The 16,833-nt window shown below is 38.2% G+C and overlaps 1 non-coding gene across 1 annotated transcript; it reads right to left on the minus strand.

Moving 5' to 3' along the window:
* Positions 1 to 14,193: 14,193 nt before the first annotated feature.
* On the minus strand, positions 14,194 to 14,299 carry LOC141715574 (small nucleolar RNA R71). Its single transcript, XR_012572331.1, has one exon. It is a non-coding gene; the product is annotated as a small nucleolar RNA R71 (small nucleolar RNA).
* Between the last annotated feature and the right edge of the window lie 2,534 nt (positions 14,300 to 16,833).

Raw genomic sequence — 16,833 nt, forward strand, 5'->3', positions numbered from 1 at the left:
TATAACCCATATTGCGTCATGCCCGGATTTCATTCGCGGTAGTCCTACTATAAAGTCCATAGCGATATTTTCCCATTTCCATTCTGGAATCTTCAGGGGCTGAATTAATCCGCTTGGTCGTTGATGTTCTGCCTTTACTTTCTGAGAAGTATAACACTTCGCAACCCATTCTGCCACGTCTCACTTAATATTTGGCCACCAAAAGTTCTTCTTTAAGTCTTGATACATCTTGGTACTTCCCGGGTGGATTGAAAATTTCGAATTGTGGGCTTCATGGAGGATCTCATTCTTTAATTCAGGTACATGGGGAATCCATATTTTGGATGAAAACCTTAGTATCCCTTGCTCATCCCTTTGAGTATTAATCTCCTCTCCAGATAACTGATTCTTCTTTTTCTCCATTACTTCCTCTTGACACTTCTTTATCTTTTCCACTAGTGTTGGCTGAAAGGTCATTGCACGACAAACTTCCTCGACTTTTCCATAAGCACAAAGTTCCAATTCCAATTTTTCGATTTCTTCAGATAACTCTTTTGATGTTATCATCATATTCAATCTCTCCTTCCTACTCAGAGCATCGGCCACTACGTTCGCCTTTCCAGGATGGTAATTTATCGAGCAGTCATAGTCCTTGATCAATTCCAGCCATCTCCTCTGCCTCATATTGAGCTCTTTCTGAGTAAAAATGTACTTTAAACTCTTGAAAACTATCTTCACATTCTGCACTCCATTCAAACTTTTGATTCTTTCTGGTTAACTTGGTCAATGGCGTGGCGATCTTCGAGAAATCCTTGACGAATCTTCTATAGTGTCCGGCCAATCCTAGAAAACTTCGCACTTCCGTAGGAGTCTTTGGCCTCTCCCAACTCATAACTGCCTCAATCTTTGCCGGATCCACTTTAACTCCCTCATTTCCAATAACATGCCCCAAAAATTGAACTTCCTTTAACCAAAACTCACATTTGGTAAACTTGGCATACAACTTCTCTTATCGGAGTATCTCCAATGCTATCCAGAGGTGCTGCTTATGTTCTTCTTCCGACTTAGAATAAATAAGGATGTCATCAATGAATACCACGACAAATTTGTCCAAATACTTCTTAAATACTCGATTCATCAGATCCATAAATGCGGCCGGAGCGTTAGTCAATCCAAACGGCATTACTAGGAATTCATAATGCCCATATCTGGTCCTGAATGCGGTCTTAGGAATATCTTCTTCTTTGATCTTTAATTGATGGTATCCCGATCTCAAATCAATCTTTGAAAAGCATTTTGCTCCCTTCAACTGATCAAAAAGGTCATCTATCCTTGGTAGCGGGTAGCGGTTCTTGATCGTCACCTTATTCAACTCCCGGTAATCTATGCATAGACGCATACTCCCATATTTCTTCTTTACAAACAGAACAGGTGCTCCCCATGGCGACATACTTGGTCGTATCACTCCTTTATCCAATAATTCTTGTAGCTGGCTCGCCAACTCTTTCATTTCTGCTGGTGCCATCCTATACGGGGCCTTTGAAACTGGTTCCGTGCCTGGAGCAAGGTTGATCTCGAACTCAATTTGTCGATCTGGTGGTAAGCCTGGTAGTTCATCGGGAAACACATCGGGGAACTCGTTAACTACAGGAATATCTTCCATGCTGAGGCTGCCTCTCTCTGAATCCATTACATATGCCAGGAACGACTCACAACCTTTTCTAAGTAACTTCTTAGCCTGAACAATTGTAAGAAATAGTTGCTCTTGCCTCTGCCCCTTAAATACTACCTTCTCTCCACTCTTCGTCTTTAAATACACTCTCTTGGTCTTACAATTTATCTGAGCGCTATTCTCTCCTAACCAATCCATTCCTAAAATTATATCAAACTCTCCCAACTTGAAGAGTATCAAGTCGGCTGAGAACTTATACCCCGAAATATCAATCTCACACTTTGGACAAAATTAATTCACAGGAATCTTCTCTTGGTTCGCAATTACCACATTTACTACCTCACTCATAACCATTTTATCACATTGGAGCTTATCAACAAAAGATTCTGATATGAAAGATCTTGTTGCTCCCGAATCAATCAATACTTTAGCTTTGACATTATTGAGTAAAAGTGTACCTGCTATCACCTCCGAATTCTGTACAGCATCCTTCATCTTCAAATCAAATGTCCTTGCTGTTGCTTGTGGGGTTGGTGTAGGTGGTGGAGGTAATGCCAATACCTCAGCTGGCACGCTTGCACTGGTACTTGCCACGTTCATCAGAGCTTTGACTGGTCCGGTTGCCTTACACTCCCTAGCCATGTGTCAAATCTTCCCACACTTGTAGCACGTAACTCCTGGCTTCGGCATCTTGCACTCATTTTCCAAATGTCCCTTCTGATTGCACCTATAACAGGTCATGCTCAGCTTATTGCATACTCCGGGGTGCCTTCTTCTACAGTGCTTGCATTCCGGTCTCTGGAACCTGTTTTCTCCAACTTGCCCTTGGCTTGCCTGGTTGTTCCCCTTCGATTCTTGCCTTTTACCCAAATTTCCTTTCTTTTGAAAATTTCCGCCCTTCTGGAAACCAATCCTCTTTACATTCCGATCTTGTGAACTTCCTGCTTCAGACTTTTCTCCATAAAATGGAACCTTCCTCTTCTTGTTATCCCTCTCTTTCCTTGACTGCATCCCATTATTCTCAATCAGAGCAGATTTCTGTACTACTCCCGCATAAGTTTCAAGCTCAAACATAGCCACCCTATCTCTGATCCAAGGCTCCAATCCTTGCTGAAATTTCTTTGCTTTTTCCTCCTCAGTGCTGGTATACTTTGTCACAAACCTTGACAACTCAGTGAACTTCTTCTCATACTCCAATACAGTCATGTTCCCTTGCTTTAACTCAAGAAATTTTAGCTCCATCTGATTCTGCATGTACTTAGGGTAATACTTGTCCAGAAATAACTTCTTAAATCTCTCCCAAGAAACCTGCTGAGTGACTTCCATAGCCTTTACTGATTCCCACCAATAGATGACTTCTCCCTTCAAGAAGTAAGTAGCATACGGCGTCTTCTGATCGTCTCCTAACTGTACCAACTCAAAAGCCCTTTCCATCTCCTTGATCCATGTGTTAGCTATCACTGGATCAGTGGTATCATGAAATACAGGTGGATTCACATTCTGAAAAGCCTTGAAAGTGACAATTTGTGTAGGTGGTACTGGTGGTTCAGGTGGTTGGTGTGGCTCACAGTTATCTTGGTTTTCAATTCGTTGTTGAAGAGTTAGTTATTGTTGAGCTATAGCATTGGTTTGCTATTGCAAAGTTTCCAGTAGTCGAAGAATATTTGGGTCTGTGGTGGATGTGGTTGTTGGGTTCTTCTTTTTGGGAGGCATAATCCTGAAATAAGGGTTGTGTCAAAACAGATATGAATGATAAAATGATTCGAGGGTATCGCATGGCATTCTCATTTACATATGGGGTCAAGTTTCCAAATTAAGCAGATATGATGATAAAAACATAAAATAACAGTTGAGAGCAAATGGAACGATAGCACATAATTGTTGAAATTTTAAAGGTCACAGTACATAGGATTGGGCAAAGTCTGATTCTAGGAATAACAGGCTTATTTAAAGGAAACAATGGAAACAACTGGGGATTCCATAGAGTCTGATAGTACAACAACATGAAAGGTAAATGGAAAGAACTAAGGCTCCACTCCATCTGAACGGGGCTTGGTAGTCTTTTCCTCTCGAAGCGTCTTCACAATGCTCTGGAGCTCATCTGCCACCATCTGAATGACATACTGGCTGGTACGGTCCCGGTGTACTGGCATCTCCTCAAGCTTAGTATTGACGTACTGAACCAAGGTCTCAAGTCTCACAGTCATCTGCTCCTTGGGCTTCCCTTCGTAGTTTCGGCTATCCGGATACACATTCTTCAGTCGGTCTATCAGTCGGTCGTACTTGCCCTGAAGCATGTCGAACTCGCGCCTCAACTCAGCATACACGGAGAAAGCAATAGTGTCGTCCGACCCAGAGGATGACGAGGAATGCGCCCTTTGCTGACAACCAATAAGAGGAGTATTAATAATAATTTACTTAACCTACTCTCTCGCATAATATCTATAACCTACACACATATCCATTAACCTATTTGGGCTGTCCAGGGACTCTAAACCGTAGCTCTGATACCAAAACCTGTCACACCCCCAACTTAAACAGCAAAATAAATATAGCTATTACATCATTTTAATGAAGAATACATAACCAAATCCAAGATCTTACAGTTTAGGGTTTGGAACAGCCCAACACGACCAACTATTACATCTGATTACAAATACCGAGTCCTCACACAGCTATTATTACTTATTCTACCTGAGCTCGAACATAAGCATCAGCATCACAGGTCTAACGGGCAGTCTGCCTGAATCTAACCATAGCTGCTAGCTGTAATATCAGGGTAAAGCAAGGAGTGAGCCAAATGCTCAACAAGTGCTAACAGTACGACACAAACACAAATCGAGAAATACCTTTAAGAATGACAATGAAAAGACATAACCAATGATAACGAGAGATAAAACTATGTGAGATGGCATCATTTTGCTTGCATCAAAACAATTTTAAAATCATGTCTTAATCAAAATCATTTTATGACGCTACGGATTACAGCCGGTGATCAGCCGCGAAGTAATCCCGAACCTCGCTGGGTTCTAAAACATTAACGGGAATCCCTAGGCAACTTTTAAGCCTAATATAAGTATGGAAAGGACTCGCGTCTCAGTCCAGATCCACTATTCAAAGAAAACATTTATCCCCCTTTGGGACTGAAAACCCACATTTTATTTATTTCAAAAAAAAAAACTGATGCCGAATTATAACAAAGTCTCTTTTAACAGTAAACATTTTTATCAAGGGATTATAGATCAACTCGAAACACGGGAAATATGGTACTAAATCTCAGAGCCATGATTCACAAAACTAAACTCTATTAGGGTAACTGAATGGTTTTCATGTATCAAAGTTTGGACAAGGGAATTTAGTGAGGCTATTGGATATCATGAAAGGAACTGCCAAATTGGGCTTAAATCAATGGTTTCTCATCAAGGTTCAAGTGCTGGATTATCAAGAATGTAGGCTTCATGAATACTAAGGGTGTTAAGGTATGAAGAAATGATTTTTAGCTCAGGATATATCAAAATTGACAAGCTTTAGGATAAGAAAGAGGGGTATCAATCAATTATGGACAAATTTGATAAATATTTGGCTTTCAGGTATCAAGGTAAGGTTCTATAGGGATTCAGGTATCATGATGAGATATCATTACTTAGGAATCATTAGCATGGCAATCAAGAGGATCAACCGAGTGCTATAACAACTCTTTATTTTATCATGGCATTCGAATTACTTTAATATATTGTCATGATAAGACTTTTGAACTTCTTGCAATACGTACTCGAGGGTTCATGGCATCTCTATGAAACTCAAGGATAAACAAAAGATACGCTTGATTTAAATATGTCAAAATGACTCAGGATAATTGCATCGATATATATGAACTGTATACAGTAAGTACGAAGGTCAAGTTGAATCACTTGCCTTGAGATAGGCTGGTCTGGTCTGACTGGTAGGAGCAACAACTGGAGCTTCACTCGACCTTTATGGAAAGTTTTCCCTCATCTCGAGATCCTACATAAATAATAATAATCCTCATTATAATATATTCTTACCATCTTAACCTATTTACAACCCGAAATTAAACATGGATGGCACTTAGGCCTATACGCACCTAATTTATATCCACCTTTATATTTCAAATGTACACACGTAGCCACATAATCACATATCGTATATTAATATCAAATAACACCATATATACCATAATGCAACACTAGGCTTGGATGATCTCGACTCACCACTTAAGTCACTTGGTCGCTAAACTAGACAAAGTCTTCAAATTTTGGCTCCCTAACTCGATGTGCCTTTCCTAAATTATCCAAAACCTATTGACCCTCACTTGTGCCTTTTTCTCTACTAACCTTATACCATCTTACAACTATGGTGGTCGACCTAATAGTTACTTCTAAGTGTTCTAAAACTATGTGATAAGTGATAGTGCTCACTGGTACAAATTTCAGAATGACAACAATAGTTTCTTGAGTGCATTAGGCACTCTTAAACTACAAGTTTTCCTTCAAAACTTTTACACAAGACTCTCCTGACCTAAGGGCATCTCACAAGCTTGATGTGGCTCAAGGGCCTGGCTTGGGCCTTCTTGGGCCTAAGCTAAAAGTCCAAGGTTCCCCTGCTTTTCTGGGCAGAAAACGCCCTGACTTGAATTGACTTGTGACACATGGTTCTAACTCATATCCTATGAAATATGGTTGGAAAACTTCTCTGACACTCCTTCTAACTAAGGCCCAATTGGGCCTAATGAGGGCCTACCCATGACATGGTCAAATCTCCCTATTTCTAAGTTGCAACAAAACTGTCCCCTGCTGGACAGATTTTGTGATTCTACTTGTGCACCTAACCAAAATACATGCAAACCTCCAACCAACTCCTAAAACCTTTTATATACTCCCAATACTAACTTCTGGTGGCTTGGGCCTCAAAGTTCACATCAATGACATGGTCAAAACTCACTCTAAACCTCAGGGTACTAAACTGATTTTCTGCAGAAACTATAACTCTCATTCTCCAAGGTTTTGACTTGACAAACTCAACTAACAACAACTCAATACTTAAACCAAGACTTATACATGGTAATCTACTGAACTAACTCCCTTATTCTCAAAATAACCTTGGGTGAGATCATCCATGCCCAGAAACAACAACATGCAACTAAATATATAACATGCAACTCATGGAAAGCACATAACAAGATTTCGGCTAGGCATAAAGTTTTAAATGCTTGCAAAATCGACTTGCACCTAATACTCATCCTTAATAATCATGAAATATAACTTCTTTTAAGTATTAATAAGAAATTTATCATGGAAACAATCTATTTTAAGCACACCTATTTCGTATTTATAGATTTTTAAACATAACAACATGATTTCGAATAGAATAGCATGCAAAACATGGTTGATCTTCATTTTAATGTCTTAAAACTAGCATGCATGGCTAAACATAAATATATAATGAAATTTCAGTAGCATGCAAAGGATTTTAAAGCATGATATCTCCATAAAACACTTAGTTAGCACATATACATAATATATCTCATAGAGAGCTCTTGAATTGACAAGAATCAAGAGTTTCTCTTTGGAGATCACATAAGAACTACACATGCATCCATGGAACTTCAACTTCCAAGTCTCAAAACACTTGGAAAGGATATAAGATGAATGTAGGTAAAAGATTTACACTTGGGAAGATGAAGAATGAATTGAAAAATGGAAGGGGGTGGGGGATTTGGCCTTCGTCCGAGAGCAAGGTGGGAGGGGGAAAAGAGAGAAAATTTGTGGTGTGTTGGAGTGTGGAATGAGTGGAATGATTTCTCCCACTTTGATTTTTTTTTGTTTTATGCTTTTTGGTTGACAAATAATGAGTGGAAGTGAGAACTTACAAAAATGTCCTTTAGCTAAAGTTAGGCCATTTTTCATGCAAGGCTAATGTAGTAATTTGGTAATAATCAAATGAGTTAGTGGGGTTGGAAAAGTCTTATTTGCCCTTTGAGAGAATAGAAGGGTGATTTGCATGCATGGTCTCTTATGTAATTTGATAAATATGACAACTAAAATTTATAATGATTTATTTTTATAAAATAAAATACAAGTTCAAAAATTATAAAATTTTTACCATAAAATAACTTGGATTTTTAGATACTTTATAAAATCATTTTCAAAATTTGTGAACAAAATACCTTTTAAAAGAAAATTTTTCCAAAGCTTAGAATATTCCTTATAAATCAAAAATAAAGAAATTAAATAAACTCTTGCTTTGAAAAATCATATACTACACAAGGCAAATTTATAATGCAGAAATTTTCACTCACACTAGCGTACAATCATTGAATATATTTTCATTTGACTTTAATATTATACCAAATCCATAAATAATATTACATAAAATGCCGGTCGTAACACTAAAGGTCGGTACGTGCTACAGCCGTGGGCCGTTAGAGACTGATTCAATTGTACGAAATGTTGGGTTAGACTTGACTTAAAATATTGAGTTTATCGTGCCACATCCGTGACTCAATTATTCAAGAGGCTAAACTTATATTATGGAATAACATAAGATGTAATTGACAAGAGTTGTCTGCCTATTCAACATCACATGATGTTTCGTGCCACAGCCGAGGCTGTGTGATGGAATGTAGGATCCCTATTCCCACTAGCATTATGAATGCTTAATTTTCACTTAGGGGGTTGAAAAAATTAGATAAACTAGTGGGAGACACTTATGAATAAAGACCTGATTCATATAGTGTTTTGAAATGAAATTGAATATTTGCTAAGTGTTGTTATGTGTTTATCATTTACAGATTTACTATATTCATCATGTCTTCTACACTATCACTCCGAAGCATACTAGATGCTCACAAGTTGACTGGTCCTAATTTAGCTGTTTGTTTTTACTGTAACAAGTTGGGGCACTGGAAGAGGAACTGCAAGGTTTACCTTGCAGAATTGAAGAAGAAGGGTAGTAAGACTACCGCTTCTGATTCAGGCATGTTCATGATCGAAGTTAATATGTCACTAGGTCAAATTTCTACTTGGGTATTAGATACCGCCTGTGGTTCTCATATTTGCAATTCGTTGCGAGGACTAAAGGGAAGTAGGACTCTTGAAAAAGATGAGGTGATTCTACGTATGGGCAATGGAGCAAGGGTTGCGGCCATATCTGTAGGATCATTTATTTTACATATGCCTACGGGCAAGACTAATATTTTGAATAATTGTTATTACGTTCCCTCTATTGTGAGGAATATTGTTTTTATTCCTATGTTGAATGTGGATAGTTTTTCATTTATTATTAAGAATAATGAATGTCCTATCCTTAGAGATAATGTTCTTTTTGGATGTGTCATTTTAAATAATGGTCTGTATGTATGTGACGTAGAGCATGATTTACTTTAGATTGAACAAACTAATAAAAGAAAATGAGATGATGAAAATCTGACCTATTTATGGCACTGTAGGCTAGGTCATATTAGTGAAAATAGAGTGCAGACATTGCATAAGGAAGGGTTACTTGACCCCTTTGATTTTGAATCATATCCTACATGCGAGTCTTGTCTATTGGGTAAAATGACCAAATCTCCATTTAGTGGACATGGAGAGAGGGCTGCAGATTTGATAGGATTGGTACACACATATATGTGGACCAATGTCTACGCAAGCCATGGGTGGATTTTCGTACTTCATTACTTTCATAGATGATAGATCTAGATTCAGATATGTGTATTTGATGAAACACAAGTCTGAAGCCTTTGAAAAGTTCAAAGAATATAAACATGAAGTGGAGAAACAAACCAAACACAGTATTATAACTCTTCGATCAGATCGAGGTGGTGAATACTTGAATGGAGAGTTTTTAGATTATCTCAAAGAAAATGGTATAGTCTCCCAGTGGACTCCTCCATATACTCCACAGTTAAATGGGGTATCTAAAAGGAGAAATCGAACTTTGTTAGACATGGTTCCGTCCATGATGAGTTATGCGAATCTTCCAGTATTCCTATGGGGTTATGCATTGGAAACCTCAACATATTTACTGAATAAGGTGCCTTCTAAATCTGTTCCTCAAACACCATATGAGATATGGAAAGAAAGGAAACCGAGTCTTAAACACGTTAAGATTTGGGGATGTCCAGCTTATGTCAAGAAAGTTGACCCAGATAAGCTGGAATCTCGATCCGTAAAATATAATTTTGTGGGATATCCTAAAGAGGCTTTGGGGTATTACTTTTACACCGATCATCGGGTGTTTGTCTCCAGACATGCTACCTTCTTGGAAAATGAGTTTATCCTTGAAGGAAACAGTGGGAGCAAAATTGAATTTGATGAAGTTCAAGAAGCACAAACTACTACGGATCAAGTGGAAACACCTGTTCAGACTGAACAACCTTCTGTGGAACAGCCCATTCGTAGGACAGGGAGCGTGTCTCGCCAACCTGAGAGGTATTATGGCCTTGTCATTGAGAATGACAATGAGTTGTCAATCATTGATGATGACGACCCTGTGACCTATAATGAGGCTATGAGTAGTGTTTACTCAGAGAAATGGCATAGTGCCATGAAATCCGAAATGGAATCTATGTATACCAACCGAGTATGGACTCTGGTTGAGGCGCCTGAAGGTGTTAAGCCTATTGGGTGCAAGTGGGTATACAAAAGAAAGATTGGAGCAGATGGCCAGGTGGAAACCTATAAGGCCAGACTCGTGGCCAAAGGATTCAAACAAAGGCAAGGAATTGACTTTAATGAAACTTTTTTGCCTGTAGCCCTGTTAAAATCAATTCGGATTTTGCTTGCGATTGCTGCTTACTACGACTATGAGATCTGGCAAATGGACGTGAAAACGGCCTTCCTCAATGGGGAACTTGAGGAGGAAGTGTATATGACACAGCCAGAGGGTTTTCTTTCCAAGGGAAATGAACACCTAGTGTGTAAGCTGTTGCGAACCATATATGGTTTAAGGCAAGCTTCTCGTAGATGGAACATCCGTTTTGATGAGACAATCAAAGAGTTTGGTTTTATCAAAAACATAGATGAACCATGTGTCTACAAGAAGGTTAGGGGGAGCGTGGTAACATTTCTTGTATTGTATGTGGATGACATACTTCTTATAGGAAATGATATACCGATGCTACAATCAGTCAAACTATGGCTATCAAAGAACTTCACCATGAAGGACTTGGGAGAAGCATCCTACATTCTCGGTATGAAGATCTATAGAGACAGATCTAGAAGAATGATAGGTCTTACCCAGGGTACATACATCCAGAAAGTGCTTAAAAGGTTTAGCATGGAAAACTCCAAAAGAGGTCTCATACCGATGAGCCATGGAGTGTCCCTTTCCGAAAAAATGTCTCCCAAGACACCTGAGGAAAGAGAGCGTATGAGTAAGATTCCTTATGCTTCAGTAATAGGATCTATCATGTACGTGATGTTGTGTACAAGGCCTGATGTTGCTAATTCAATTAGTGTGACGAGCAGATATCAGTCCAATCCAAGTGAAGACCACTGGAAAGCAGTGAAAAACATCCTTAAGTACTTGCGAAGGACTCAGGACATTTTTCTTGTTTTTGGTGGTGAATCTGAGTTGAAAATAGAGGAGATGTCAACGTCGAGAGAGTTGACACACATAACAACGTAGCAGACCCACTCACAAAGCCACTTTTTCAGAGTCACTTTGATCGTCTAAAGACAAGATGGGTATTAGATATCAGAGTGATTGGTTTTAGTACAAGTGGGAGATTGAAAGAGATATGTCCTAAGTCCAATCATGTATGAGGATTTAAGAATAACTTTTATTTAATCTGTTTTGATTTCATTGATATTAATAAAAGACTTGTTTTGTTTTTATTGCGGGCTCTATCTATTTAAATGTTTAAATAAGATATACCACAGTTTAGAGTAAAGCTTTTTATGGATTGTGATGAGATCACAATAATGAGACCTAAAAGATGATAACTCTAAACTTAAATAGTTCCTGGTCGTAATATTACTAACTGGTAATTAATAATCCAAAAAGATCGGTATATACTATACTTGCTTCATTATGAAGGATGTTTGTTCTCATAGACATTTGTGTGATGACACTATAGCTAGTATGTAGGTGCTTATTATAGAATAAGTTCACTGAACATGACTCACACATCTGAACAACTGATGGAGTTCACTCATGTGTCAGCAGTTGTTCACATAGTGATAGTTGTACAAGTATCCTTAGACTTGAGGTCATCATAGTCATCTTGTGTATACTGAACTATGCTTTGGTTTAGTTCTTAGTCTCAAGGGACAATTATAAGGGCTCTACTGGGTATAGGATTTTGTACACGAAGATAGTGTATGATCAATAAAGGATCTACCCCTTCCAGTGAAGGAAGAGAATGTTCAATGCTGATCCACTTATGCTAGTTCAGGAATCTCTGGCCAGAATGAATGAAATTAGAAAGGAGTTTCTAATTTACATTAAATAGAACTAAACATATTGAATGGGAAAGCAAGTGATTAAATAAGATAGGCTTGACACAAGTTCCATGCCTTGTATTTAATCATGACATTGCAGGGTAGAAGGAATTGATTGTACGATAACTACTCACTGAATAGGTTCTTGGTATTCTAAGTAGTGAATTCGTATTATCCGGATAGTCGCGATATACTGAGAAGTATCCATCACGATGTAGAATAAATATGATTAATTAATTAATCATATTTAATGAATTAGAGAATTTATATAAATAATGATAAAATAGTTTTATTATTATTTATTTCTACTACCAGCTTAATATTGAACCTACAGGGTCACACCATAAAAAAGAATAATTTAATGGTGGAGGAATTTATTAATAATGGCTGATAATTATTTATTTATGAAATAAATAATTAATTGGCAAATTTAATAATTGATTAAATGAGATTTAATTGATTATAAATTAATTAAGAAAATGTTCTTAATATTATTAATTAAGAATTTAATTTTTGGAAATTAAATCAAGTGAGAGAATTATTTCTAAAGAGTTTAGAAAAAAGATTAATAATTAAAAGGTGTTTTAATTATTAGTGAGAATAATAAAGGGTTAAGAATAATAATATTTTATGGGAAAATTTTCAGCTGAAAATTTTGCCTATAAATATACTATTATAGACCCTATTTTTGCCTCAACCAAAAAGATTTACAAAACCCTAATTCTCTCCATCTCCTCCTCCTTCATTACATCATTTTCTTGGTGGATACCGGTGGAGTGCTTCACACTTGAGGAGCAGCTGCTAAGGATCTCCGTTCATCATTTTTGGATCGTCATTAAAGACCTCCATCTTTCCATTAACGTAAAGCTTCTTAAGGTAAACATACTGAACTACGAATTAAATATTATTTTTCGCATGGATCCTGCAGAGGGTTTCGGTTTTTTTTAAGATTTGAATTTACATTTTTGTTGCGTTTATGTGCTAAAAACCCTTCATATTCAGCTTCTATCTCTTTTATGGATTTCTAGTAGTATGGTACTCGTGCAACGAAAGTTGGCGTTTATCAGTTTCGTGTTGTCTGATTTGTGTCATCACCATTGCATGTTAAGGTTGAGAACAATAAGGCTATTGAATGAAGTATTTAATGAAGTTAGAATCCCATGTTTGTCATATATATTAATATAATCAATCTTATTCTCTTAGTTATAATTGTTAGTTTAATTCTTAGTTATAAACAACCTCAAATTGTTATCGTCTTAGCATTGAATAATAATCATACATTGTTGCTTAAGTGTGTGAATTAATTAGTTAACCAATACAGTCTCTGTGGGAACGAACTAGAAAAGATTCTATACTACTTGTGAACGCGTATACTTGTGTGTATTATTAGCGCGTGTTTAGTGACTAACAAGTTTTTGGCGCCGCTGTCAGGGACTGTAATGTTAATTATTAGTTTATGTATTTTCCATCAGTGATCGTTAAATTTCTTTGACTCAAACATTGTTACTTAGCTGTTTCCTTGTTTTATTTCAGGTACTCTAGCAAGGGTGTATGCATACTCGTTCGCGTACTCGTAAGAGAAATCTGGATCAAGCCGAGGAGGAAGCGATAGTGGTTCATAAGGAAGTTTTTGAGGAAGAAAAGAAGGTAAAAGAAGAAGAGAAAGTTGAAGAACCAGCTTTAGTAGAAATGGGTGATCAAGCGGAAAATCCGAAGGCTTTAATGGACTATTCTCAGCCTAAGATTAATGACATTCATTCAAGCATCATCAAACCACCCATCAGGGCTAACACTTTTGAGATCAAGTCAAGCACGATTCAGATGATACATAACTCAGTTCAGTTTGGGGGTTCTCCTACTGAAGACCCCAACATGCATATCAGGGATTTTATCGAGATCTGCAACACTTTCAAGTTCAATGATGTGACTAAAGATGCTATCAAGTTGCGACTCTTCCCATTCTCTCTAAGGGACAAGGTTAAGTGATGGTTACATTCTTTACCAGCAGGGTCTATCACCACTTGGGAAGATCTTGCTCAAAAGTTTCTCACTAAATTCTTCCCTATGGCGAAGACTGATGCAATCAGAATGCTTTTACTCAGTTTGCTCAGCAAATAGGAGAATCTCTGTGTGAGGTTTGGGATCGATATAAGGAGATGCTGAGGAAGTACCCACACCATGGCATGAATGATTGGACGATTATCAACAATTTCTCCAATGGATTGGGTGTTACTTGTAGACCCATGCTTGTTTCAGCATCAGGAGGAGCTTTGTGGGCTAAAAGCTACGATGAAGCTTATGAACTTATTGAACTGATGGCTACTAATGAATACCAGAATTCTTCTCAAAGGCTGACTCAGGGAAAAGTCACAGAAATTCTGGAGTTGGACACAGCAACTACTATCGCTGCCCAACTTAAGGCTTTGACGATGAAGGAGGACACTTTGACTAATTATGGAGTTAATCAAATCACCAGTGTCTGCGAGCTATGTGTTGGTGCCCATGAGACTGATCAGTGCACAATTTCTAGTGAATCAGCTTAGTTTGTAAGCAACTTCCAGCGATCGCAGCAACCAGTGCGAGCCACCTATCATCCCAAAAACCGCAATCATCCTAATTTCAGTTGGAGTAACACTCAGAATGCAGTTCAACAGCTTTATCAGCAGTATCCAGATATGTAGTACAACCCCCTGGTTTTCAATAACCGCAGTATGCACCAAGACAATAACTCCAGCTGTAACAAGCTAATGAAAAATCTGAATTAGAGGAGTTGAAGCTTATGTGCAAAAGTCAAGCAGTTTCTATCAAGACCTTGGAAAATCAAATTGGGAAAATTGCCAATGCCCTATTAAATCGTCAGCCTGGTACACTACCCAATGACACTGAAGTGCCAGGAAAAAGGGAAGCTAAGGAGCAGGTAAAGGCAATCACTTTGAGGTCTGGAAAGGTTGCGAATCCCGAACAAACTCAAGAGTTGACTGAAGAAGCTGGGGATGAGAAAAAAGTGGAGCAGCAGGATGAAGAAGTAGAACCAAGGAAGAGTACTATTGAGCACACTCCTTCTGAGGGTAATACAGGGGAGAAACAGATCTATCCTTCAATGCCTTTTCCTAATCGGCTGCAGAAGAAGAAGCTGGACAAGCAATTTGAGAAGTTTCTAGAGGTGTTCAAGAAACTTCATATCAACATACCTTTCGCTGAGGCTCTTGAGCAGATGCCTAGTTATGCAAGGTTTATGAAAGGTATTATCTCTCGAAAAGTGAAGCTAGATGATTTAGAGACTGTCGCTCTCACGGAGGAATGCAGTGCTGTGCTATAACAGAAGTTGCCTCTGAAGCTTAAAGACCCAGTAAGTTTCACTATTCCGTGAACTATTGGAAAAGTGTCTTTTGAAAGATGCTTATGTGACTTGGTAGCTAGCATCAACCTGATGCCTTTGTCAATTTTCATGCAGTTGGACTTACCTGATCCTAAACCAACTTATATGACCTTGCAGTTAGCCGACCGTTCTATTACATATCCGTGAGGTATTGTGGAGGATGTCTTGGTCAAGGTTGATAAACTCATCTTCCCTGCTGATTTCGGAATTCTTGATTTCAAGGAGGATAAGAAGATTCCCATAATCTTGGGAAGACCTTTCTTAGCAACTGGCTGAACCATGATAAATGTGCAGAAGGGTGAGCTCACAATGCGAGTCCTGGATCAGGATGTTACATTTAATATGTTCAACGCTATGAAATTTCCTACTGATAATGAGGAGTACTTAAAAGTAGAGTTGGTCGATTCAGTGGTCACATTGGAACTTGATCAATTACTAAGGTCTGATGCCTTAGAAAAAGCCTTGTTGGGGAATTCAGATAGTGAAGATGACGAAGGTGAAGAACAATTACAATATTTGAATGCTGCTCCCTGGAAGAGGAAGATTGATATGCCTTTTGAATATCTTAGAATGGAGGAATTGAACAAAGCTCCTAAACGCCTCAAGCCATCTATTCAGGAAGCTCCCACTCTTGAGCTTAAGCCTTTACCTGAGCATTTGAGGTATGTGATTTTAGGTGATGCATCTACTCTGCCTGTTATTATTGCATTTGACATTTCAGGTAGTGATGAGGAAAAGCTCTTGAGGATTCTGAGAGAGTTCAAATCGGAAATTGGATGGACTATTTCAGATATCAAGGAAATCAGCCCTTCTTACTGTATGCATAAAATTCTGCTAGAGGAAGGTAGCAAGCCTACGGTCGAGCAGCAAAGAAGACTTAATCAAATCATGAAGGATGTAGTGAAGAAGGAAATTCTTAAGTGGCCAGATGCAGGGATCATCTACCCTATTTCTGACAGTTCATGGGTAAGCCCGGTTAAATGTGTGCCAAAGGAAAGTGGAATTAATGTGGTAGCATATGAGAATAATGAGCTTATTCATACTAGAACAGTAACAAGGTGGAGAGTTTGCATGGACTACAGGAAGCTGAATAAAGCCACTAGGAAGGATCACTTCCCCTTGCCCTTCATTGATCAGATGCTTGACAGGTTTGCTGGTCATGAGTACTATTGTCTTCTGGATGGTTACTCGGGTTATAATCAAATTTGTATCACTCTAGAAGATCAGGAGAAAACTACCTTCACTTGTCCATTTGGTACTTTCGTCTTCAGACGAGTTTCTTTTGGTCTGTGAGGTGCGCCATCCATATTTCAGAGATGTATGATGGCCATCTTTTCTGA

Source organism: Apium graveolens, chromosome 3 (assembly GCF_009905375.1).
Source record: "Apium graveolens cultivar Ventura chromosome 3, ASM990537v1, whole genome shotgun sequence".
NCBI classification, from domain to species: domain Eukaryota; kingdom Viridiplantae; phylum Streptophyta; class Magnoliopsida; order Apiales; family Apiaceae; genus Apium; species Apium graveolens.